This window comes from Leptosomus discolor, chromosome 6, assembly GCF_034619465.1.
Source record: "Leptosomus discolor isolate bLepDis1 chromosome 6, bLepDis1.hap2, whole genome shotgun sequence".
Taxonomy (NCBI): domain Eukaryota; kingdom Metazoa; phylum Chordata; class Aves; order Leptosomiformes; family Leptosomidae; genus Leptosomus; species Leptosomus discolor.
In genome coordinates this window covers 25,658,692-25,684,630 of record NC_141396.1, presented here as the reverse complement: position 1 = coordinate 25,684,630, position 25,939 = coordinate 25,658,692, and the positions used below count along the sequence as shown (strand labels likewise).

The following is a 25,939-nucleotide window of genomic DNA, read 5'->3' as shown; positions in this document are numbered from 1 at the left end:
ATAATCCTTAAGAACTGGGGCCATCATGCAACCCCAAAGCATACATGTTCAATGTTCAATATAATAGTAATTAACATGTTGATTTTCAAATGCAAACAATGGTGTCTTTCAATACATTTTTTAAAACAAATGTGCTTAAAATGCCTAGCAACACTCTAGATTATTCCTTAATGCTAATATATTCTCCATTTTCTGCTGTTGTTTCAACAAAGAACTAGTAACATAATGCTTACAACATTTTAACTGGGGGCCTTCTACCTCAGGATGTAAAACATTTTTGGACACATGATATTCAGACCAACAGAAAGATTAAATATGCTATGAGAGCAACCAATTCTATGGATTTTTAGTCTCTGTATTAGAATTATGACATGATTGGTTTCTATATTAATAGAAATAGATAAGATGGAAAAATGAATTCTCCCATTCAACACATTGCAACAGAAATAAAACATGAAAGCATGTAAGGACAGAAGCATTAAGAAGTCCTTATTTGAATTAGGTTGTCATTATAACTGCGACATAAACCAAAATCTGGAACCACCTAGTATCAAAAACGGTGACCTTTGTTTCCTTTTCTATTGCACATGAGAACTGCTAACTCGCATTTTATTTCAAACACAGCCTTAGTAGCATTCAGAACAAGTTCCATGAAGCAACACCCAGAAACTTCACTGCATTTAGTAACTTCTACCACAATTATAAACTGAGGCAAATCCTGAAAAGTGTTGAAATGTACCTAACAATATGTCCTTGCAGCTTTCATTTTGCTCAGTATTTTTCAAGATCTAGTTGTATTCAAGAATTTCTTTAAGATGCAGTGTGCATTTTCTGAATATCTGTGCACAAGCTGTATTCTTGGGTTTTATTTGCATTTTTCTATTGGACGCCATTTCTTTGGAAAAGTTAAGGTGACACACCGAAAAAGTACAGTATGAACTGTGTTTCTAATGCCTTTCTTATATAGCCGCTATGTAGCACAGCACCTTTTAACACGTTATCCCAAATATACCGAATATATATCTCATATATAAAGATTTTCTAATTTTTGTACTTTACTTTTTTTTTCCCATTTCTCCTTAAAATATATTTGTAACAGATTATTACAGGGAACAGTATTTGAAAAATACTGATATTATATTAAAAAGCTGTATTGACAGTTACTCAGGTTTTTTTCTACAATCTGTGAGATATAAATAAATTTTCCAGCATTTGTGGAAAGCCTTTAAAATTGATAGGTGCTATTTGTGTGGCACTGCACTAGTACCAGATATAAATCGTAATGATGTATGGCCAAATTAATCTCAACATTTAAAAAATTTTATACAAAAATTGTTTGCTTAGGTTGATAATCAGATTTACAAGCTCATATCTTATGAATGGCTAAAAAGAGACCTCTGAGACAATTAATTTTTGTTCACACACCAAGTGCTTCCAATGCTTACAGGGACAAAGCTGTTTCCATAACAAAACCATTTCTGCCTCTCATAGCAGTGATGGGCCAGTACAGCTACACAAGATGGAAGTGAAGGGAAGGTCACAGGGCTACGTGGTACACTTTTAAATGCCAGAAATAGATGCTGATCATCTTGTATTTCTTTTTCAAAAAAGCCTCTAACCAGTTCTAAATTTCTTAGACAGTTTGCTTTCTTGCTGCACCTAGAAATGTGTCATTTGTCTATTTAAAAACATAACAGCTCACCACCCCTCCTCACTGGCTTTCGTTGGCCTCTCTTTTTTTCCCATTTAATGTCTCTAACTTTATGCCATGTTCTTTTCCTCTTTCAGCACGGCTGAGCAAGGCTGACAGGCGGATTCCTTTGCTTTTCAGGGTATTAAAGCCACTTTCCTGCTCTGACAGCCTGTTCTACTCTGCCACCTTATAGCTCTGGCTTCACACTTCTCTGGGCAGCCACTGCTTCTTGACAGACCACTGTCACTTCCCATCATCCTCTCTGTATATCCCGTTCTCTCCCCCTCAGCACGCATCCCGACTTTCCAACCAATGCAATTATTTTTTTTGACAAGCCATCCATCAGCTTTAACTTTAAAAGCACTTTCCGCTGATATCCATTGTTAAATCCCTTGCTTTTTATGGAGCTTGCATGAGAGAATATGATATCAGACATTCAAACTACCAAACCATGTAAATTTACTTTGTTCTCAGCTATGTTTCCAATTTCACGTCCAATTTTTCGGTACATTATGCGTAGTTGTTGTGCTTAATATGATGTTGTCAAATCCCATTAAAGTTCACTGCATTGCACGGCTTTAAAAACAGGTTACAATTTGCATTCTATAAAGAAAGGAAGGAGTGCAGTCTGAAGTCAAGCTGAATCTTATTAAAATTATCTGTTCAATTGTTACATTTGTAGATGGAGTAATTTTGAGGCATTAGCTGAGACACATATGAAAATGTCAGTGTGCCAACTAATGACAATGAAAGCAAAAGGAATATATCTGTGAAACTCAATAAAGCTCCTTTGCTGGTGACATAAATTTGATGATAATCCGAGGAAATGAATAAGGGACCATCCAGTTTGAATAGGAATTACCTTTTCTATTAAATCACTTTGCTGTATTTCCACTTGGCCTACATCTTGGTCCTATGCCACAATGAGTCTCTTTCGGTGGACTAAAAAAATCCCTACAGGAGTAACATTCTCTTGAGAAATATCTGTCATGTAAGCCTCATAACCAATTTCAGACAGATAGACTTAAAAATCAGGGAAAGAATTAGCCTTCCCTCCCCACTTTCTGTATATAAGGGCAGACGAAATAGTTTGCTAATGTACAATCAGCAGACATGTCCAGTGACAAACACCACTGTGCTATCCATGCAGGGTTTTATGCACAAAGGCTTGCATTCTTACATACAGAAAGATAAATCTACATAGACAGACACAGGTACAAATGAAAAGTTCATCAAGCTGCCAAAATGCTTGGAAAATAAGGATTCATGTGAAACGCAATTTTTTAATGGCATATTTTAGTATAGTGGCTCACAGCCTTTAAATCCTACCCTTGGCAATTGGTAACTTGACTTTTCCTTGTAGCAAAAGGACAGGTGACAGTAGTCATAAGTAATGCTTCTGCAAGTGTCATTCAGTTACCACCGTGTATTTTTTATAATTCAATACAATTAAAACCTTCTATAAGTATGCAAACATAATATGTATCTCAAATTGCATCAGTGAAGTTAGTCTTTGAATATAACAAGAAAGAGAAATAAGTCTGTTTGGCATATCTAAGCTCTCACCCTCAGCTGAAATCTCAGACTCACCCTGCCACTTCTTAAAAAAAATACATTAAAAGGTAAAGTTCATACTTCTGGAACAAGGTAAGGACAACAGTAAATGAAGACAGCAACAGCTGCTCCATCAATAGCCTCAACACAGATGCTTTACAATGAAACAACAGCTGATAATCCCCAACAAAAGTAGCAAATGAAAAGGACTTGTTTGTCTAGGAATGTTAATCTGATCACAGATTTTCATGGTTTATCTTTTTCAGATCTATTTAAAATTAGTTTATTCTGAATGGTTTTCTCATACTAAAATAACTTTGCATAAAAGCAGGTAAAAGTTACTCTTTACACCCATTCTCCTAATCACGTTTCTCCAAATAGCAATTCATCCTGATTTGAACCATACACATAGAATTTCCATGTTCTCTATCATGATTATTAGAGGCCTCCAAAACCTCTGAACCTCCTTCCCTTATGTTAAACAATTGTAACCAAGTATTCCATTACCTGCAAGCTGATTGTATTATCTCAGTCCAACCCACTAGGTATTAATATGTCATCGATTTTGGCTCCTGTTTTCAGAGGAAACATGACCACTGGAAAGCATATAGGCTATGAGTCATACACCTGGTTCTATCCCACATCACTGAGCTACTCTTCCCAAATGCCTCCACCCTTCTTTCCCTTCCAGTGAAAACATTAAGTGAACTTTCTGAAATTTTTTAATAACTTTGAGATAAACAGATGTATTACTTAATTTTACACTAAATTTTGTTTAAAAAGAATAATTACTAACCCAATAAGAAAAATAGGGAATGTGTGAATGTAAATTAATAAAAATCAGCAAAATTATAAGTGATCCTGAAGTACATCAATAGTTATGCTCATTCTATGTTACTAAAACATTCTTATTTTCATGTCATGTTGAAGAAATTGGAGAATGTAGTTTTGACCCAAGCAAGCCATTGAAGACACTATGCCTTCTTTAAATCTCTCTAGTGAACTACTGATGTTACCATTTCCAATTTGTAACTCAGCATAAACAGGTTTTTCTACTTGCTTTCTCTAGGTCGCCTTTACCACCTGTCTTCAAACAGTGCACTAAACTCATCTATCACAGCTTTTCACCATAACTACTTTCATTATTCTTTTATTTCTTTCACCTTTTCCCTTGTTTCACAACTTCTTGCTGTATATTTTTATATTCTTGAATTTTCACATCTTTGCTTTTACTTCAGTACGTTCCCCCTCTGCTCAAACAGTTCCCTCCACTGCATTTTCTTAGCCTCTGAGCAAGTTCATCTCTATACAAAGGGTGCTAAAGAAACTATTGTACTGCACTGTGAAAGGTCATCTTCCAACCCAGATGCTCTACTACTGGTAGAGCAATTTTAAGAGATACATATAAACCAGGATGAAGTAGACATTAATGATACTATGTACTTAAATAATTTTTTTTCAACTGAAAAGCAACAATAATACCCATTTCATAGCATCTGGTCATAGCCACCAGAACAGTCTTCGCTATTCACCATCTAGAAATTTAATCCATGTAGACCGACCTAGAGGGACTTAAAGGGGGAAGAATGTTTGTTTCATAATCCAAAGAATTATTCTGAGGAAAAGAAAAATAAGCCAGTAAGAGAGAGGCTCAACTGACAGTGAAAGATGCAACAGCTCCACAAGGAAATTAAAAACAACAGACCAACTTAAACTTGGGATATAAGTGGTATTTAGAAATATTCTGAATTTTAACTCCTATTTGAAGCTATTAACCAAGAAAAACATCAACAAAAATAAAAAGCTTCTAAAGAACACCAACATTTAGGCATCCAGCTTCAGCGAAAGCAAAGCAAGATTGATGCTTGCAACTTTCTTTTCTCCTTTTGAGTTAGTTTGACTCAATTACGTACAAATGGTTCTTTAAAACATTCACTGTGATGAATCTTCAGTCAGCTCTTATGTAGAACAATATGTCTACCACTTATAAAACCAAAGAGATATCTTTCCTTTCAAGCTGCCAGGTAAGATACAGGTACTGGTACTTAAAACCTCTGTGCATCAGCTCCACTGGGAAGGTTATTAAATTTGGGTCCAGAAAACCTTGCTATTTCTTTCTGAACCCTGTTTGTGTCCAAACTTCCTGTAGGAAATCACACTGCCCAGGAGACTACTTGGGTATGAAAATCTGTAAATCAAAATCATCCACATGAACCTGTGAAGCGAATTTTCATGATAAAGGAAGAATAGAGTTTGAGAGTTTGCATGTGCCCTCCATAGTTAAGGACAGCTCTAAACACCTTCCCCGCTTTTCTGTTAACGGGTTTCATGCATTACATCCATTTTCTATCAGAAAATGAGCAATGACCTCAAGCACTGGAAAGCTAGTACAATTTACTAATAAAGAAGAATAAAGAGGGTCATTTATTTCCTCCTTTTATCCATCTTGCTACTCTACTTTCTAGCAAACTTGTCTCAAAGACATCATAAAAGAAAAAAATCTGCCTTTGCTCTTTATATCTCATATTACTTTACATGCAGACCCTCATAAACAGACTATATATACATAGACTAGTCTCCATAGGATCATTAGTTAGCAGCTCTGTAACAATATAGATCTCAGTGGTACCTCCTTTAAATCAATCTCACACACACTCCCAAGGTAAAGGAGCCCGTTTAGATATCAAACACATTTGTTAGCAATTTTTAGAACATTTTGCTGTTTCCTCTGATAACCACATAAAAATATTACGGTATTCCAACAATTAAAAGAGAATCAATATTGCCATCACACACTTCATCTGAAGGGTGGGGGATTTTTTGTTGGCTTTGGGGTTAGGTTTTTTGTTTTGGGGCGGGGGGGGGGTGTGTGTGATAGTTTTTTTACAGTTCATCAAGCTATGCTCACTAGTCTAAAGGGAGAGCAAACTTTTCAATACACCATACAAATCATCCCAGAGGATACTAAATGTAAACTAAAGCAAACAATCAAGGAACCATCTGCAGGTTCTTCTATTACAATCTGAAAAAAGTACAACCCACACATTCTACATACCACCTTAACTTTAAATTATTCTTAAGTAATTTCCACCTTATGATACAAATACCATCATTAATATGATAGAAGAATTATCGGGTTGAAATAGAGGAAGATGTCTCAGTTCTTTCACAGAACTGCTTTAAATCTCTGAGAGACTGATAAATGTTCAGCTGTAGAAGTCATCCCCTCCCTTCTTTACCCTACACGCCATGCTAAGGTTTGTAATTAAAGCTCTGAGACTTTTCATACCCTGAACGAGACAGAAATACATTCCCAAAACCTGACAAAGCCTATCCCCTTTTCTCCTGAAGGCAAGATGTACTCTATGAACACACTATGGCTGCAGTAACCTAATATTCAATAGTAGTTTAGATTCCTGAGTATCTTAAAAGGAGGAAGCAAATTTCTGTAAAGTGAAGCAGACTGAGAATGCATATGGAAACGTTAGCAAAAAAGATACTAGTTGCTAATATGAAATAAACATCCATTAACACTTCACAAATAGTGATTTTTAACCCATTTTCAGATTAAAGGCAATGAATAGAAGCCAGCCCTCAGAGCGCTAGAAAGAGCTGTGTTCATAAGACTGCACCCTTTTCATCAGCGGTGATGTTCTAAAGGCGGAGTAAACAACAAGTTGGATTTACAAAGACTGATGTCCTTTTAGTTCCTGCCACTCATTTTAGAGATTAAATTCACACATATACCAGAAAGATGGTGACAGAGAAAAATGACTTTCAACATACTGATGAAAAATGATGATACCTTCTCACTACCAGAAATTTCCCAGATTTCCTAATGGACTAAACTTATGGATTATAGCAGTACTTTAAAACAAGAAATACTTCCTCCCTCCATAAAAAAAAAAATCTAAAAAAAAATTTCTTGCTTATGCAAAAGCCATGCTCTACTTCAAACAGATTACATTTTCAAGAGCAGAGAACTAACAATCAGGTGTAAGCGTTACCCCACCATTGTCTTTGAAACTTGCCACAGTTTTCTAAATGTTTTTTGTCACTACAAAAAATAAAATCAGCCACAGTGAATGACAACATGTTTGTTTCCTCCATTGACTCATTAACTTTTCTAGTTTTGAGGTAAAACACCTGCTGGGGAAGAAGCAGAAATGAGAATGTGTTCATAAGCTAGTCTGATAAAATACTGGAGCTTATTAAAATTATTCAATAATAAAATCAAAAAACCAAAGATGTTTGTATTCTGCTGTTATTCTTTCATTGTCTGATATGATCTGTTTGTAAAAAGCTAAAAAGCATGAGTGCAATTTCAAAATGCAAATAATACTGAGCATCTCAAAGACTGGGACAGCTCAAAGAACATTACTATAGTATTAGCGAAGGTCCACTGATCTCTTGTATGAATGAACTAAAGGAAGATTCTGTAGAAATGTGGGTAAACCAATTGAGTGGGAACAGTTTCAGATGGCAAGTAAATAGGAGCAGCACTATCTGTCATGAGCCAAGCACTTAATATAAAATGCTAGTTTGGTTTGGCACCATTTCTTTTAATCTCACTTCTGGTTTATATTTTATCTATTTTATTTTTACAAAAAGGTGCAACTTCAGCTTACTAGGTATGCTGATATCTACTGTCAACAGGACAGTAGATTAAGCCTTAGATTTAAGGCTCTTTTCAACAACTGTACTTACTATAGAAACTATATGTTCGTTATATCTTATTTTTTTAAACCAATAACACAGCAACACAAACACACAAATAGGATTAATCTAAGTTTAAATAATAATTTAGGATTCCATTTCTCATCATCAAAGGGGTTAAAATGTCTTTTTCCCCACCTCCATTTGTGACTGCATTTTCCCTTCCTCATTTATCCTGTTTTCTAGCTGTTAAAAAGAAATACAGAGACTTTTCAGAGACAGCAGTTTTGCTTAACTCACTTAAGCATAAAGATTCAAGGCTCTGAGCCTCTGCCCTCACCACCATCAATTCTAATCCCACCTGAAATTTAAAATACTAAAGCGATTGTGGTGAATTTCTGGGAGTCAATCTTTCTGGCTGAATGGTTGTTTTCTTGATGGAGAAGGGCAGTTGTCCCTGAGGAGAAGGTGAATAGTAGGATTTTGTCTTAGCCTTTAAGTCAGACTAACCACATACTGCTGAGTCAGCCATACATACAAGCAGACAGCAATCATAATGTTGTTGCTCAAGTCTACCTTCTGCAGGAGCACCACCAGATGCAAAATATCAGTTAATGTCACTAAATGATGTTCTAGCTTTAATATATTAATTAGGAGATCAACCCAATGTTTTTATAATAGTAGAATGTTACAGTTTAAGATAAAAGAGCTAGAGAGGCTACCACACTACACGAAAACAAGTATCAAAAGGAAAAAAAACAAAACAAAACTAATGCAAGTATACTTAAAAGGTACTGCAATATTCTGCCTCAAGTTCCAGAGAAGTTGTGAATGTTAATAAATAAATTCTTTTACTTGAAGGCTCCTATTTTTAATAGCAATCAGTAGAGAAAGTATGATCCTGTGTGGAGTAACAGATATCCTGCATTTTATATATAGCTTTTGCTTTTTAAATACACGGTCCACTTGACTGATTGTAATTTCTATACTGTACTGGATGTAAATTTTGCAGTAAGCAAATATTCCCATTTAGAGTCCAAACTTCTGAAATACATTGCGCCAGGGCACGCTGGCTGTTGCTAGGTTTATGCAACTTCCATAGCAACTGCAGCCATAATATGAAGAGCTTCTCAAAGAGGTAACTTTACATAAGGTCAACAAGTCCCCTGACAAAAATTTTATACAGTGCTCAGTCTTAGACATACAGAAAAATCTTTGTTCTCTTCATAACCCTCAGGCAAAAAAAGCTAATGAGAATCACAGACAACATATTAAATGATGGTATTTTCAGTACAGCTGGGATTCCATTCCATAAATAATTTTAAAATTATTACCCAACAATGTATTGTGATAAAAAGTTGACAAGGTCTTGCTCAACAAGCAGTTACTGGTATGCTTTTGCAACTAGGGATGAAAGATTTTCTTAAATGCCTACAGTGATTTCTCAGGTGCTTCTATAAACATGTTGCTGTCACTTATAATCAGTGGGATACTACCTTTTGTGAATGTTAAAATTAATAAAATCTTGAGAATCAAAATAGCAAGAAATACCATAATTAAACTCTTCTTGCTTTGTAACAGTATTATTCTACAGTAGAAGTGGGCTTCTTTCCCTTAAACCTAATAGATGATAATAACGGTTTTCCAATCCACTGAAAAAAAAAAAAAAGAAAAAAAAAAAAAAAAGAAAATAATTCTAATTGCTACCTGCTTTTTTTTTTTTCCAGGGTAAAAAAAAATTTCCTCATATTAGCCCAACTTTAAACTGAACTTACTAAAAGACTGGGGAAAAATCACCAAGCCCCAGAGATTTACCCATTTTCTACAAAGCAAACTTAGTCCCTATTCTTGCAGATCATTTTGATTCAAAGTGAAAGAAGCAGCATTCAAAACTTACTTCAGAACACTTCCTAAAATATTGTGCACTATTTGATTGGGAAATTCTATCTTATCTTGTCTAATCAAAATCCTATCAAAGAGAAGTAAGTGCAATTCTACTCAAAATAACTAGGTCAAAAAATGACAGTTTCAGACAATAGGTGTGCTATCCATGATTGTTTCAAATTCTAACTTCTTGGTTCTTCATGGGCATTTTTTACATATGAAATACTAAATTAAAGGATGGACATAAAAAGTGTAAAACTAATAGAAACACTCTACTCCTTCCTCACCAAGGATATGAGAATTAGAGCATCCATGTGCTTCATAACACTTCATAACAAACAGAACTCTAACAGCTTTTTTCACAGTGAAATAACAAAGAAAAAGTACTTATCATCTTTATCACGTTGTTATATAAATTTTCATTTAGAATAGTAATTTCTATACTTGAAGAGGAGGAAACATACTAAGGGCACACCTAAAAACCAACAACCCTCAAACTGCTGCATGTATCTAAATTTTTCCTAACAGCCTGACCTCTAGATACATATTCCATAGGTACTTTTATCCAATTGAAGCCTTAAAACAATATTCAATACAAACAGAAGAACTTGGGTCAATTATGGAAAAGAGATTACTTTCATTTTCAAAGCAGATGTTTGATATCTAAAAAGTAAAACAAAAAATGTGAAGCAAGGCACTTTGAAGGGTTGGAGAAAAAATGTTAAGTTTCTATCATCTCTGCAAAATTTTTATCCCCTTTAAAGTTTTTGAAAGCATTGTAATATCCTGATTTGAAAATCTGTTCTATCACATCTACTTCTCATATTAAGCTCTTCTTCCAAGCCTACAGTAGCTACTAGCATACTGCCTACAGAAACACAACACCTGGGTCTATAACCTAAGAGGCTATACTTCCAAGAGAAACAACAATGATGAACTATCTTTTCAAAAAGTGTTTACTATCACTACACCCCTATACAAGAACGCTAGCAGACAGGTGTATGAGTAACTTTTATGCTAACCAAGCCGAGCTATTGTAGGAAAAATAACCACAGACGAGTAAAACTCTTCCGGCTGATAAAAAAAGGTGACCCACCCACCATCAATGCAATGCAAAGACACTGTGTATTAATGTCTTGATCCAAGCTAAGGCAATCAACAGGTAAACTTCCACTTGATTTAATACTGTAAACCCTTTAAGAGGAGTTTTAAACTAAATTCATAGGTCACACCCCCCAAAAAAAAGCCTGGGGGGATGTAGGTGGGCAGGAGAAGAATATATTGGCTATTGCTCCTTCCTTGAAAGTAATACTGATTTACCATTATTGAATGGCGTGATAACATGCAGAAAAAGGAAGAGCACATCACAAGAGCAAGTTCTGATAGGGACAGAAAAAGAGAGAGTTCTTCCCAGTCCATCACTCTGACCCTGAGCCTCAATATTCATTCTCCTGGGTGGCAACAAGTCTAACACGTACACCAGTCCAGCACTTCTCTCCCTGTAGTCCATGAGTTTACCCCACTTCAGCAGATAAAACTGATTTATGAACTCCAGAAGCAAGATGATCTCCTCAGATCTGAGAAACAGAATCTGAATAGGTCTGTGACACTGCTGATGTCTAATGAAAAGGACAGAGGCTAGACTGACCTCCAAGATAAATATACCCATATACTCTTGTAGCAAACACTAAGAGAAACAGTAACTCCTTTTAAGTGCCACAGCCCTCAGCACATTTGTTGCACTTTCTTTTTAGTAGAAACAAAAGGATCACATTTCATGGCATCAATCCTTCAAAGCAATATTTGTCTTTTCATTAAACAGTAAATGCATTTACCTCAAATATTTTCAGACAAACAATCTCTAGTGATCCTGAAATGTTAATCTGCTCAATCCCCTATAGCCTTGACAATTCTGCAAAATTACATAATGCAAATGCTAGAGACCTCCCGAGCAGGGCCAGTTCCTCCCAAATGATGGCTCCTCTCCCCAGCTGGGATGCAGTTATCTCTGGGAACTACTTCCTGACATCTATCTCTAAAATTATTCAGGTCAGTTCCACTTAGAAAACAGTGTTAAGAACACCTGAAAAGCACCAAGCTAACACCCCAGAAGGCTACACATGTTGCTTTTTATACACTAATGTCTCACAACTTTGACAGTGTTGAGTAACTTGCTTTCCACATTCCAGAGATGTGAAAGCACCTCAGCATTTCATACACTGGTTACACTACTTGCATATGAAAGATTTTTTTTTTTCTCCCCCCTTATTAAACTATGTTTGTTTTGGTTGTGTGAGAGAGGCCAGTTCTAGCTGTAGTTATACTCTAACACTACTGTAAAGCTATATCATGCTGCCGTGCAATAGCGCTTTAATGCCAACCATAACCTTCACAAATGGGTTTGTAACGAGAAACCCTTGTTTGTCATTCAGTATGTATGATTGATGCTATATGAGTGAAGTGAAGCCACAGTGACCATCTCAATAACATGAACAGCTGCCAAATATTCATTTAGCAGAATGAGTTTAAAAAACTTTGAGCAGATTGCTTTCACAAGGTTGCTTTCAACAAAAGGAAACATAATTAACGAGCTAATATCAGCATGTGTCTGGCTAAGCTAATGAATATCAAACTACACAGAAACCTGTATAAATCATCATTATCCTGAATTTTAATTGAACTTGCAATTAAACATGACAAATTTTATATACACTAAACCTTTAATTTATACTTTCAAATAAGAAATAATTTATCATTTTTAGTATTTCATAGTTAATTTCCCAATACGTACGCTTCTAATTAACAAGGACAGACAGGCATTTAAAAAAAAAAAAAAACAACAAAAAAAACAACAAAAAAACCACACCACAAAACTTGCTGAATAGCTCCATTGGTTATACCAACTTTCAATAGATAAAAATCAGGGGCCAAAACCTTAGAGCAGTGTAGCAACCCACTGCTTCTGCAAAACATATTTAATTTCAAACTCATCCTTTCAATACTACATGCAGCTAGAATAGAACTGGGCTGTAGCAACGTCTACATGGTAATTTGAAATCAGGTTTAGGTTTAGGTTTCTGCAAAAGAAGCAATAAGTTTTGAACAAACTCATAGTTTTAACTTTATAACACTCCATTTATACAGTTTGTTAATCTCGTTGTCATTGCAGACTAGAGCTGTCACCATACAAAACACTGTTTCTTGATGAAAGAATATCTTATTCATTATCTAGTTTAATTATATATTCCCTCATTTATGATCATCTCCTTTTGCTTATCACCAGTACATACTGAGAACCTCAGGAAAGGGATTCCCTCCCCACCTCCTAATGCTCACATGCCCGTTACATTTTTTTTTCTCTTTGTTTCATCATAATAATTCAGCTTCTATCAATTTCTAAATAGAAAAATTTGACTCACTGAAAAAAATGGGTCTTACAGCTGTGAAACTGAAGTTAGAGACAGAAGCAGCTGCATTGCTGTAAGCAGTCACAAAGTTTTGCTAGCACAGCTAACTCAGCTGGAGGAGTAGGAGGAAAAAAATACCAGGACAGCCATGCCAGCAAAACCTGTGGTATAAACATAGGTCAGCACAGCATGACAGTGTGTTTGTTCAAGAAGGTTCAACAACACTAGATGAGAACGCCCCTCCTTCTGGTATACCTTTCTCTCCCCTACGAAACTGCCAGCAGAATTATCCCAGCACAACCAGCAAGACGCTGCCCTAGCACAGGCAAGTCCCCAAATAGGAAAGGATGTGAGCAACTAGATGTCACTCACATTGAAAACGTGGTCAAACTCCAACTACAATTTATGTCTATCTGGCCACAGTGAAGACTTGCATATTTTCAGAGAAAAGTCTCATTGAAAGCTCAAGATAGGCAATACAACAGTTGAGAGAAAGTATTCTGTACTCAAGGTTTTTAAAACTTGCTTTCATTCAGTTCGCTACACTATTCATCCCTTCAAAAGCAGATGGATCTTTCAAAATCCTTATTAAAAAGACCAGTCTTTGTCACGTGACTTGCTGAACCTTCAAGACAATGTACATTGTCGAGTCCCCATATCTTTTTCCATTAGCTTGCCAACCTTAGCAATGAAACAACTAGGAAAAAAACTAAAAGAAACTGAAAGCTTTTTCCACTAGCAAACATCTTTAGGAATTCAACTGACGCAGTTTATTAATTCCCATAGCAAATGAGATCAACAGCTTTCATGTTTACAGCACTCAGCACTTAAGAGTGACATCTCTGATTTAATGAGCAGCAGAATCAGAGATGCAACAGATAATTCCCATTCTGTTAATCACGGTAAACATGTTTGGGTGCTTCTTGCAGTCCTTGCTTTTCCTCAAGCCATCTATATACTGCTATTCTTTTATTTTTTCTCCACAGCTCTGCCTGCTCTCCTAGTCATCGTTGTACCTGGCTATGCTAATGATTTTTTGAACACACTTAAGAATGAACATACCTGCCATGGTCTTGCTGACTAAATGAGACCTGGAGATTCCAGAAGCAAGTCAAGTGTTTCCAGACCACTTGAAAGAAAACATCTCTTTTGCAGCTCATCAGGATTTCATTCATACATCCGTTTTCCCAAAATGCTTTGAGAAATGCAAAGCAAATAACAGAAGAAATATCAGGGAGCCAGGAATCTCCCAGAATTAGTTCTCTACCTAGTTGGTAAAGCTCCACAAGTTACTTAATCCCTAACAGAAATGAGAGACAAAAGGCAATTAATCAGTAGAGAAGTATCCATCTCTGGTTAGAGCTTCCTAAATACTGAGATACTGTTGTAGCTCTGCCACTACCGAACTGTATGATCTTCAGTAACTACTCTGCCTCTCTGTCTCCCCATTTATTCTCTTGGAAGGAAGTATACTGATGCTTAACTCACCCAACAATTTTTTTTCTTCCCTTCTAATAAATCCCTCTGCAGACCATTCATACATTTTTGCTCCCATACTTCCCCATTCATTCCACATGCAGAGCCCTCACCCTTCCGACATCACTTCTTCCACAAACACAAATTCTAGTCAGCAAAAATAACATTGCGTACCCATCTCCAAGAAGAAATAAATGAAATAAACTCAGACATAATTCTCCTCTGGGTTTTCCTAGTGCATTTTGCATTGTCTGTCTACTTAGATTACAAGCCCCTCACAGCAAGGACGTGTTGTCTTGTTTGACTTGTACAGCTCTGAGCACATTGCTTTCACATAAATAATAACAGCAATGATAATACTGGTTTAGCCAGTCTCAATACACATGAAAATGAGGCAGTAAATGCTTCTATTTTTTCTTTTTTGCTTTTACGTAAGGAAATGGCATATTTCTTCTCATTTTTTCGGGGACTTACAAACCTGATGGAAATGCATATACCATGGCTCTGAATGCTTAATGCTTTTGCTGCACTATGTATTCATGCAGGAGAAGCAGCAGGACAAATATTTTCACACATTATCAGATAGCTGAGTGGAACAGGCTCCACCAGAATTTACAACTGAAGGCTACCAGAATTTACAACTTGTGAAATTGTGGCTGTCTGTATTTTCTCATTACAGTGTGCTTGCCAGAGATAGCAAAGGCAGGTTGTTTTTTTTTTCTTTCCCATCTACTGTCTCACTACTTCCTAGTTAAACCTTGTCTCAAGTTATCAACACTCTCCAGAGAGATAAGCTTCTTCTCACTTACAACCTGTCACTAATAATCGAACTTTCAAGACTCCATCTCGAAAAGAGACTACTGGAGGCACACAGGTCACAGGAATTAACTGCCACCAGTCCTTGCAGAAAACTAAGCTCATCAATCTATAGCTTCTCATCATAATTAGAATAACTGCTTTGAAAATTTGGGCTGATGTTGACTCGGTCGTATGCCACAAAGACCACTGATTAAAATCTTGGTGTGAAAGTTAATGATAAGTGCTGGTGGCGTTGTCGTGGCGACATGGACAAAAATTCCCTTGCCATGACATTTTCAATGTCCTGCAGAAGAAAAACTGTCCTCTTTAGTGTGGCACTGTATGAAGCTTATTTATGGCTACAGGGCTTGCTGGATTGATGACTGTCGTAACACACTGTCAAATCCTTTACTGACACATTCATTTTTTGAGCCCCTGGTGTGGCAGAAATAAAATACAACAAAAATGTGGAAGTATTATTTATCAGTTTCTGTTCGAGTAAATAGTGGGTGAAATAAATTTAGCACATTTTTGTACCCAGATGTGCATACATCTCCCTACATTTATTAAATACATTAAAAACAAAAAGTATTTAATGCACTTTAAGATTCCCTTACAGTTTTTGACTACAGTTTTGTAATGGAATTTAAACAGACAAAACCCCCAAACAACCAGTGCAGTCAACAAAGCTTTAAGAATACAGTTTTGCTTACCTTGTGTTCATAGCAAAATATCATGTACTGCACACTTGGATTAAATTTTAAGAGCTCACATCAGAATTGGTCTCATGTTTGTTTTGATACCAAATTTCAGAAAGATAAGCTGAGGTTTCAGTGCCTCTACTGACAGTAGCATGCTCCAGCATTAATGTCTTCAGCTATTATTTTTATTACTTTTTGAAATGAGAAGGTGCTACTTCTGTCTCCTCTTCCAGATAATCTTTGTTCCCCTCACTTCATACACAGTGAACATTATTCATTAACTTCAAAGCTCTTGTTAACTTTCTGCAGCTTTTACCATTTGCACCAATCAGCCATTAGAAGAATAACCCTCCGGACTGCAACAAGTGAATTTACGGTCAGATAATCATCAGAGAGAGATCCAAATTTATGTCTTAAACTTCTGCATTGCACACACACAAAAGTTTCTGTGCATAAGTGTTCCACACTGATCACTTTTTCAAGAATCATTCTTACATTAGCTTCCAGGGTCAAAATTATTAAATAAGCATTCCTCTGCTTCTAAATTCAAAAGCACCTCTGTCTGTTTGGGGGGAGGGGCTGGGGGAGAAAGAAGTCCAAGATAATTTACTCACTCCCAGTATTACAAAAATAAAATAAATAAACCCACTGTCCTCTCTCCCTTTTGCCAATGTACTCCTCCTGCCTCTATTTTAAAAATATTTACTGCATCTCTTCTAATTAAAAAAACTGGTGTCAAAATAGCACACTGTCTTTTCACGATACTCAAATACGGAGTGAGCAAATGGACATTTTCTGTATTCAATAACTGCAACTCCATCAATGTTGTCCAGACGTACAGCACAAGACAGAGAAACTTCTCCATGTAAAAGGAAATCCCTGCAATCTACTTTTTGCAAAGGGCTGCCCAAACTCTGGTATATCACGCAGGGCCAGGTAAAGAATGCATAAGTCGGATGCCTCAGACACCAATTGCATAGCACTAACTATAAATACACTCAGAGCTCATTGTCTTAGCAGGCTGTTGAGTTAACAGGGGGATATATTCATAATAAGTGAAGATGGTGATTGCTCATCATTCAAGAGTTTTTTCTCAGCATTCTCTGCAGACCCATGCAGATATATTCAAGTTGTTTCAAGAATAAAAGAATTTCAAACGCTAATGGCTGTTAATTTCAAATTTGGTGACTGAGCATGATTAGATGTATATATAATTTGAAAGGAGTATGATAGTTACATGGAAGCTCTTCAGTCCTCAGAAGCTGGCTTGCTTATCTTGCCAACCATCTATGTATTTCCTCCCACTCATCTCAATTCCACATTGTTTCCACTACACAACACGCTCAAACAATGCTCGTACTTTCCAATCTCATTTCTACCTGTGAAAACTCCTTTATGTCATCAGGAGTGCTCTCTTTCTTAATCGACTTTAATATATTTCTCAGACTTAGAAATTCTCTTAGCATGTTTACATGGAAGTGTCTTCGAATCCGGGCCCAGTTTAATCATTGCTTCTCTCAAAATTGGGAGTTTGTCAGTTTTAATAATTGCTATCTATCTACGGTAATTTGAGTCTTCTCTATTCTTCTATTATATTGGATTACAATTTCAGATTTTGGGCTTTATAAAGGTAAAAGAGTTTACATCTCGTCTTTAGTCTAGTATCTGTTAACTACTAACACACTGCCAAAGCTCAAAGCCCCATCAGTAATTGAAGTATGTGAATGAGAATGTACAAGTTTGGCAAGACACTTATGAATATTTAAACAATGCTGTAATTTACTTCACAAAACATTATGAAATAATTTTAGTCAAAGAAATTAAGACCTGATCCTTCAAAGCTATCAAAAAAAAAAAAAGTGAGTTCTATTTTAATAAAATTAATCCTTCAGATTTTTTATGAAACTTTCCAAAGTTTCAGTTACACTGACAATAAATCACTTGATTTATTCAGGTCATCACCATGCTAATTACAATTGGCTATATTATACCATACAGCAAAGCAGTAAAAAACTTGCCCTTGCTAAATTATTCCAGTGATCTTTTTACTTAGTTTTGCCACTAAATGAATCAAATGCTTTATTGTCTTCATTTGTAGCATCATTTATATGTTGATATCTGGACATTATTTTGCCTCTCCTATCAAATAAAAGCTAGTTAAAGTACCTAAAGAAATTAACCATCCTACTAGTGAGAGCCTAGATCTTGGACAAAGGATGCATCAGCCAATGGTCTCACAGGTCAAGCTCCATCAGCTAAGCTCCCATGTTTACAGAAGTTTTGAGCGTAACCACTGTAGATACAATTTACTCCATTTTTCAAATATGTCTTTATAATCACATTGTTTTCTTGGTTGACTGTTAACACAGCAGCAAAGAAGTTACAGGAAGAGGTTTGAAAAGTGAAATTTCAATTAAGTTTTAGCTTCTTATTGAAAAGGAGTTGCCTATGATGGGACAGCACTGGTCAAGATGTAGACATTTTCTCAACTGTTTCAAAGACAAAATTTCACAGGATGAGCTGCAAATCTTGGATGCAAGTCTCACTGATGTCAAAAATGGGTGTCTTCTGGTGGTTTTTTTTTTTTTTGACAGGCTTTAAGTAGTGTCAGACCACAGTGACAGTGAGATTTCTGCTCAATGACTTAAAACTGCACAGCACTCCCTAGCGCTGACACAACTAGAGAGAGCAATTTCCATAGGTCCCAAATTATTGTTCATGGACAATAACCAAATGTCTGACGTCCCAGCAATTCATTCATGTTAGCAAGAATTTAAAACAATTACAGCTCAAATACATTAAACATCTACTCTTTATACCCTGCCTTCAAAATGCACAGGTTTTGATCTGCTCCATTTTGTATTACAAAAAAATAAAAGTCATAAAGTTAGCAGTCATTGGTTCAGATTTGGATTTCATTGCGCTTAGTGAGTGGGCTCCTGATCACATCCCTGCAAGCTACCTGCACTGGCTCCCTGCAGTTATAACTTACAAATGGTGTAATTACGAAGTAAAATTAATATAACAGAAGATGCAATCAATTATTCCTTTGCCAAGTCTGTAAACAATACAGATATTTCAAGTCAATGTATCTAGCAAACGCTGCAGAGTTTCATGTAAAGATTTGTGACAAAATGTCAACCTTTAATTTTCTTTGCTTTGTTGGTTTGCAACTCAAACTTACTATGTGAAAGTATTTTTTAAAGAAATGGAAGTGTAGTGTGCTAAAATAGTTATAAATATAGTTTATACCCTTCTTATGCCTTATGAAAAAGCTGAGTGTACCACATGGAAACTGTGAGTGACTAAACAGATTGTCAAATATAAAAAAAAAAAAAAAAAAGAAACTCTAGCAGTCAGTTTTAATTTTTTCATGGCCATCAGCTTTTCTTGTCCTATTAGTTACCATAATAGCCACACACTGTTGAGCAAAATACCAGAAGCTTTCATTAGAACCATTAACATAATTCTATAACTGATGGTATTTGATTTCTGACTTTTGAACTTTGACTTAAAGCTTGGTCTAAGATGTAATCTCACTGATTGGATGTTTTTTAAAGTATGAACACTTCATGTTACATTGCTTTGTTAACTGTAATTAATGTTCACATTTGTCACAAATTATATTATTTAAGAAAGAAGCAATAATGATGAAAGATGTGACAATGTTAAATCCATGTAATCTTCCCCCAAATGATTAAGTCCTAATTTAAGGATTGCTCAAAATAAACTGAAGTCATGCATGCAGTAATGGATATACACAAATAAGACCTTTTCAATCAATAAAGTATTAATGTTTTTGCTTAACCTAGAAAAAAATAAAATCACTACTAAATCCATCTACGTTGGATGCTTCAGAGCTACGTTCAAGATGTTCGACTTACAGTATAGAATTACCCAGTGTTTCCCTGATCTTTAAGTACAGAGGCAAAGAAATAAGAAGAGCTTTTTCAGTTCCTGTCTCTACTGGTGCAACTAGAGATTTTTCAGAGACTGATAGAAGCTTCCCCTCTGCCCACAGTTGTTACAATCATAAACTTGCTCTGCTCCCTCAGCATTTGGCCACATCACTGTTAGAGCTTGAGCTAATAGCCTTGCCTCCTGGGAGGGCTCCTCAGCCTGGTGCCTGCACAGGTAAGATGCTTCCAGTAAATCTTCTAGTGTAGGCAGTTTTTCTGTCATAACCAGGCTCAAGAAGCTCATGCTTATCTGCAAAATCTGCAAATCACTACGTGGATCTGTCCAGGTCAATTATTGCAAGTCATGTGCCTCTTTAGTCTGGGAAGCAAAGGAGTGAAGTGTAAATAAAACCAGGGTGGCTCAGCCTTTGAAAACTATATTATTAACAAATGAGTGAATAATGTTTTGGGAAGAAGGAAAAAAAAAAAAAAAAAAGGCTTTCAGTTAAATTGGTCAGGTTAAGGACTGAAAGGAACTTTACTGTACAAAATGTCCTATCTGCATACAGTGCCACTGGCCTGCAAGAGTAATCATATATAATGTATCGTCTATGTAATATCAATGACCCTTTGTCTAGGCATTGTGTACAAGCACACAGATGCTTTGAATCTACATTTATGGAATCTTTATTAGTAATATAAATCCTACATCTCTACAGTTGCATTAAAACAAATGCAAAGGAACACACACTATCTTCTTACAAAGATTCCAGTTTGGTTCACTGGGGACTGTAAAAACAAAGGCTTAAATTCACTCTCATTGGCAAAATTGTAAATGCCAGTAATATTCAAAACCTACAAAACTTTACAGCATACTAATCTAAAAGGCCATGAAGGAAGAGAGAAGGCGAAAAAGGAGCAGAAGATGTGGCTTTTTTCTTAGTCAGAGACCACATTTTCAGCTAGCCTTGAAAAATATACAAAAAAGAATTTGTGATATTGATGCATCATTAGGATGCATTAACCATTCAAAAGTGAGGAGGGCTTATAAAATTTTTAAGTAATTTTACATGCAATATCCTTATTCTTCCAAACAAATAGTGATTCAGTAGGCTTAGAAAGTGCTGAAGTCAAAACAAGAATAATTACTTTTTAAAGAAAATAATTATTGCTAATTTCCCAGATTCAGGTAATGAAAACGAGTAAACTACTCTTACATCCAACAAATATAAACAAAATGCAAGAGGGAAGAGACTTTCCACACCTCACACATCTTTATATACAGCCCACCTGTCCAGAGGTAACATTAAACCAATCTTTTCCAGATTTCTTAAGGTAGAATTTAAGGCTCCTGTGTTTCAACAGGAACATTTTCCATCAGGAATTTGTACTACTTAAAAACCCTCTCTGAAAATACCCTCTGATGTAAGGGCAGGCCTCTTATTTGCCTTAGATTTGGAAAGTCTTTCATGAGTTTAAGCAGCAGTCAGGCAAAAGACAGAGATTTAAGTTTTGGAGTCCATTGCAGTAAAATTTTTCCTCTGCAGTATGTGGGTGGATAAAAAAGGCTAAAAAACATTTTTTAAATTACAAAAGGATTCTAATGTATGGGGTTGAAGTCTGGTCATAGAAACATGCTAGCTATTGATGCCATGCCCCGTGAAGTGGGCAGTGACACAGAACTGTGTAGCTGTTCTTTGTCATCATGATTGCTGCCATATTGTCTCCTCTACAGTTAATGTAAGAGTATAAAATGTGGTCATCCATGCCACTATTCAAAATTAATTAATTTCCCAAACATAGAACACATTCACTGCAAAGATAAAATACACTTTGCATCCCCCTTCATAAGGTAAGGTATATTCTGCTTAAAAGTTCTTTTAACTTCCTGGCAGAAGCAACCTCTCTAAGTCTCAATGCAATATTAATCATGATAGGAATTTCCTTACATTTACTGTAATACTGTTCAATTTGCTACAGGATGAATACATTTCAATTTTTCTACTACAAAGCTTTAATTCCTTGAATTTCTAAGACACGTTAACCTGTCGCAGAACTCAAACTTTGCAACATTGCTTTTTCTTTAATTTTGTTTCCTCATAAAAATAATTCAGAGAGAGAAGAAAGAAGCATTAAAACTCTTTTATATAATAGAAGACTGCAGAAGGAAACACATAATGCAAAGGAAATCCCTCGAGTGATTTATCAGAAAGCATAGTCCATGCCATAATGTCCTTGTTTGTGACTTAGCACACAAAAAAACTTCTGGAAACATTTTCCAAAAAATTATACAGACAGGTTTCGAATCCGGATACCAAACAACAATAAAAAGTATGGCTGGATATTAAGAAACCTGACATTTTAGTACACTACACACTATTAGAACATATACAATATATGCAGATACTTTGTTGTGCCAGGGCTCCGCTCAGGACAGCGGTGAAGAGAGTAAGCTCATCTCTCAGTGGTAGTTTACTAGGTTAAGATTCGTAGACTGTCTATACCTTAAAATACACAATCAAGTGTGATTATCTTAGCATTCTGGTTTGTCTCATAAGCAAAATAACACTAAAAAGCTAGGGATTAGAATATCTGCTTACTCATCAATTGACTCTTTTCTTGAGTCATCAGAGTATATTTGAGCCAGGGGAATGATTTCTGTTACAAGAGTAAGATAGGAACAATATCTGTTATGGGACCACTGAGTTACCAGATCTCCATCAAAAACCCATCAGGAAAGTTAAATCTCAAGGAAGCATGAGATGCCCTTCATTATAGGAAATCAGGATCCTGAAAGAATGTTGCACTACTGAAATGACATATGTGGTATTGCAAAACAAAACAAAACAAAAACAAACCACCTGAAGTTATCACGAAAAATTGAATGGTACTTCTTACCTATACATGCATGTGCTCAAAGACAAGCAGTGTTCCTCCCAAGCATTTATGAACATAACGAGAAAAGTATCCTAGATGGACATGATTTTTGTGTTCTGCAAAACTAGTATTGCATGGAAGTGACTTTAGTAATGCAAGAAATCCCTAATGTCCTCATACACGCAAACAACATCAACCAAAGAGACACAAGAACACAGTGCACCTTGCCATCTAAATAAAGTATCCAGAAGACATGGAAGCAAAAAACCCCACCAAGTTAAAAAAACTTACACATAATATTTTCTAATATATCAGTTGTGAAGATGTGGAGAAAAAAACCCACATTGCTCTAATGCCTGAATGCTAAACTGTGAATGAACCAGAGGACGTATTCTGTCCCAGGCGACAGAAGACACTATCACTATTCTACCATACCAAAGAAAAAGAGGCTATTAAATGTAATGCATAAAATAACATTTAGCAAGGAAATCAGGATAATTACTTCACAAAAAGGACATTCAGTCAAGTTCTAAACCATTGCTCTGAACTGAGAATTACTTATGTCTAAGTTAAATCAAGTAAAACTTCCTAAGCACTCCATTAAAGAACACCTGAAAATAACAGGAGGAACTACGTAATTCATCATGCTTTGTTCTGTTAAAAGCAGTGAGTTTCGGGAGGTTTTGAATTATATTTCTTGTCTGCAAATTCAGTCTGTCTATTGCAGGAATACAGATAAATATAGTTTAGTTCTATACAAGCTCTGAAACGAGCATTCAGGTCAGCATGTGTAAATCAGATTAGAAACCAGTACAACCAATGGTCAGGAACAGACTCTGCTGGGCACTATGTAAACACAACAGAAAAACAAGGGCCATTAAAGATTTTTGGGTCAAACAGTTTACAGTAAGGAAAATGTAGCAGTGAAATGTGTCCAACTGTGGCATACTTAATGTAGAGGAATGACTGTCACTTGACATACTAAAAAAAACCTGAAAACAAACAAACAAACAAAAACAAACAAGAAAAAGTTCACAAAAGGATAGTAGAGCACTGCTAAGGTAGAACCAATAAAGAAACACGCTGTCCTATCTATTTCTTTGCTACGTTATCAAGCTGGATAGCTTATCTTTAAATGCTGCTTATTAGAAGCACGCTGAATCATTCTCCATCACTTCACAGGCCCAACACTGGAAACTCATTTCTTCATCCTGAGTGGCAGAAATTATTTTGCAAAAGTAGGAAGCGAGTCTGACAGCTGTTCCTTTTGTGATCCTCTAAGTAACAGCACAACATAATATGAAGCGTCTAGATAGGTACAGTTTTTTACATGCTATGATTCTAAGTGTCCCATTCAGACAAGATGATGGTATCCACATTGGCCTGGTGGCATAAGAGAAATAAAAGTAAATTATAATAAAAGACTGTCACAGGATCAATGTCTCATACCTTAAAATTGAGCATTTTGGCTCTGCTTCAGCATTCATCAGCCAGAACCTATTATCCTATGACAATATTCCATTCCACTGATATCTGTTCATTATAAAATATATATATTTACAGTATTTGGAAGGTGATTTTTAATGCTGTGAATGTCCTTTAAAAGGGGACTATTTTAACATTATAGATTCCAAATGACTAGTCGAGATATTCAATTCCCAGTTTAAATCTTTAAATATACTTAGGAATTCCTTATTTCAATAGCCTTTCTAATGCCTGTTCCTTTACTGTTTAAATTTATATTACAATGTAAAATAAGAAAGGTCTTTATTAACTCATTGCACTTGGGAAACTCACATTTTTATAATAGTTTCAGTCATTTATCACAATGCATTACCAGTAACCAAGAAAAGTGACAATAATATTTAGGTACGTCACTATACTTAAACTTTTCAGGTTTTGAAGAAGACTAAGGGAGTTGGGTGTCCCAACATATTAAATTTGCCCTGACACTGGAATAACGAACACATTACATTCTACCCATGTCCATATTCCGAGTTTCAACCTCTGTTGGTTACCTCATAAAAAGCCCTTTACAAAAAAATTATTATCAACAGAAGTCTTGTGCTGTTGAGATATCTTTTTTACCCTGAATAACTTAATATGAAAACCACAGCTACTTTCTTTTCTTTCTTTTTTTTTGGGAAAAAAAAAATCTTTATTTAAGCAGTGTATTTAAGGAGAATTTTAAGAAGTGATAAAAGCAGTGAAGTCTAAAAACTGTACAGAGAAAATACCTAGTAGCATCTGAGACTGAGCACGGTATTATCAGTGTCAGCATACTGATGACCCAGATGGTATTTGTATGTTTGAAGTATGACATCTTTACTCCTCTGTCATCCAACACAAGTAATTAACAATAATCAAGTGGGTGTTAATTGGATATAATGGAACAATCTCCAGTCAGCCTGAGCCTACTATTTGCCTCTTACTAGTAATTATGAACACTAAGTACTCGCACTAATCTCCTCCTTCTCACTGAAGCCAAACAGAGGTGCAGTATTTACTCAGCTGATAGCTTGTTTTGTCTGCAATTTAGTCTGTTTTAAGCCAAGAAACTCATAATTTGCAGAGCCGTCACCAGCTGCCAGGATAACACAAAAGAATGCAAGGCCCTAGATGACAGCAATTCAGTATATATGATCCAGGTAAAAAACGACAATTATTAATTAAACTGACCTGTTACAACCATAGTAGCCACAACACCTGGACGTGTAAATACTGAAAACTATCCATTTGGATAACATCTGGTAAGTTCACATTTCAGATGCATATTTCTCATCCAGAAAATACGCTGTTTAAACAGAAAACTTCCAAAGCTGCTATTCCTTTTCTGTGAAAGACTGTAACAACCCTTTTGCTGATAGGAAAGTGGTGAACAATCTCAGCCACATCACTGTAGAATGTGCTTGACTGTTTGATTACTATTACTGTAGCAAATTGGAAGTATCTTATCAAGAATGACCATTAGAAATATATTACCAGCCATTAAGC

At 35.8% G+C, this 25,939-nt stretch overlaps 1 protein-coding gene across 1 annotated transcript in view; it reads right to left on the bottom strand.

Moving 5' to 3' along the window:
• LRMDA (leucine rich melanocyte differentiation associated) overlaps window positions 1-25,939 on the bottom strand; it is a 691,665-nt gene that overhangs the window by 385,424 nt on the left and 280,302 nt on the right. The window lies entirely within an intron of this gene.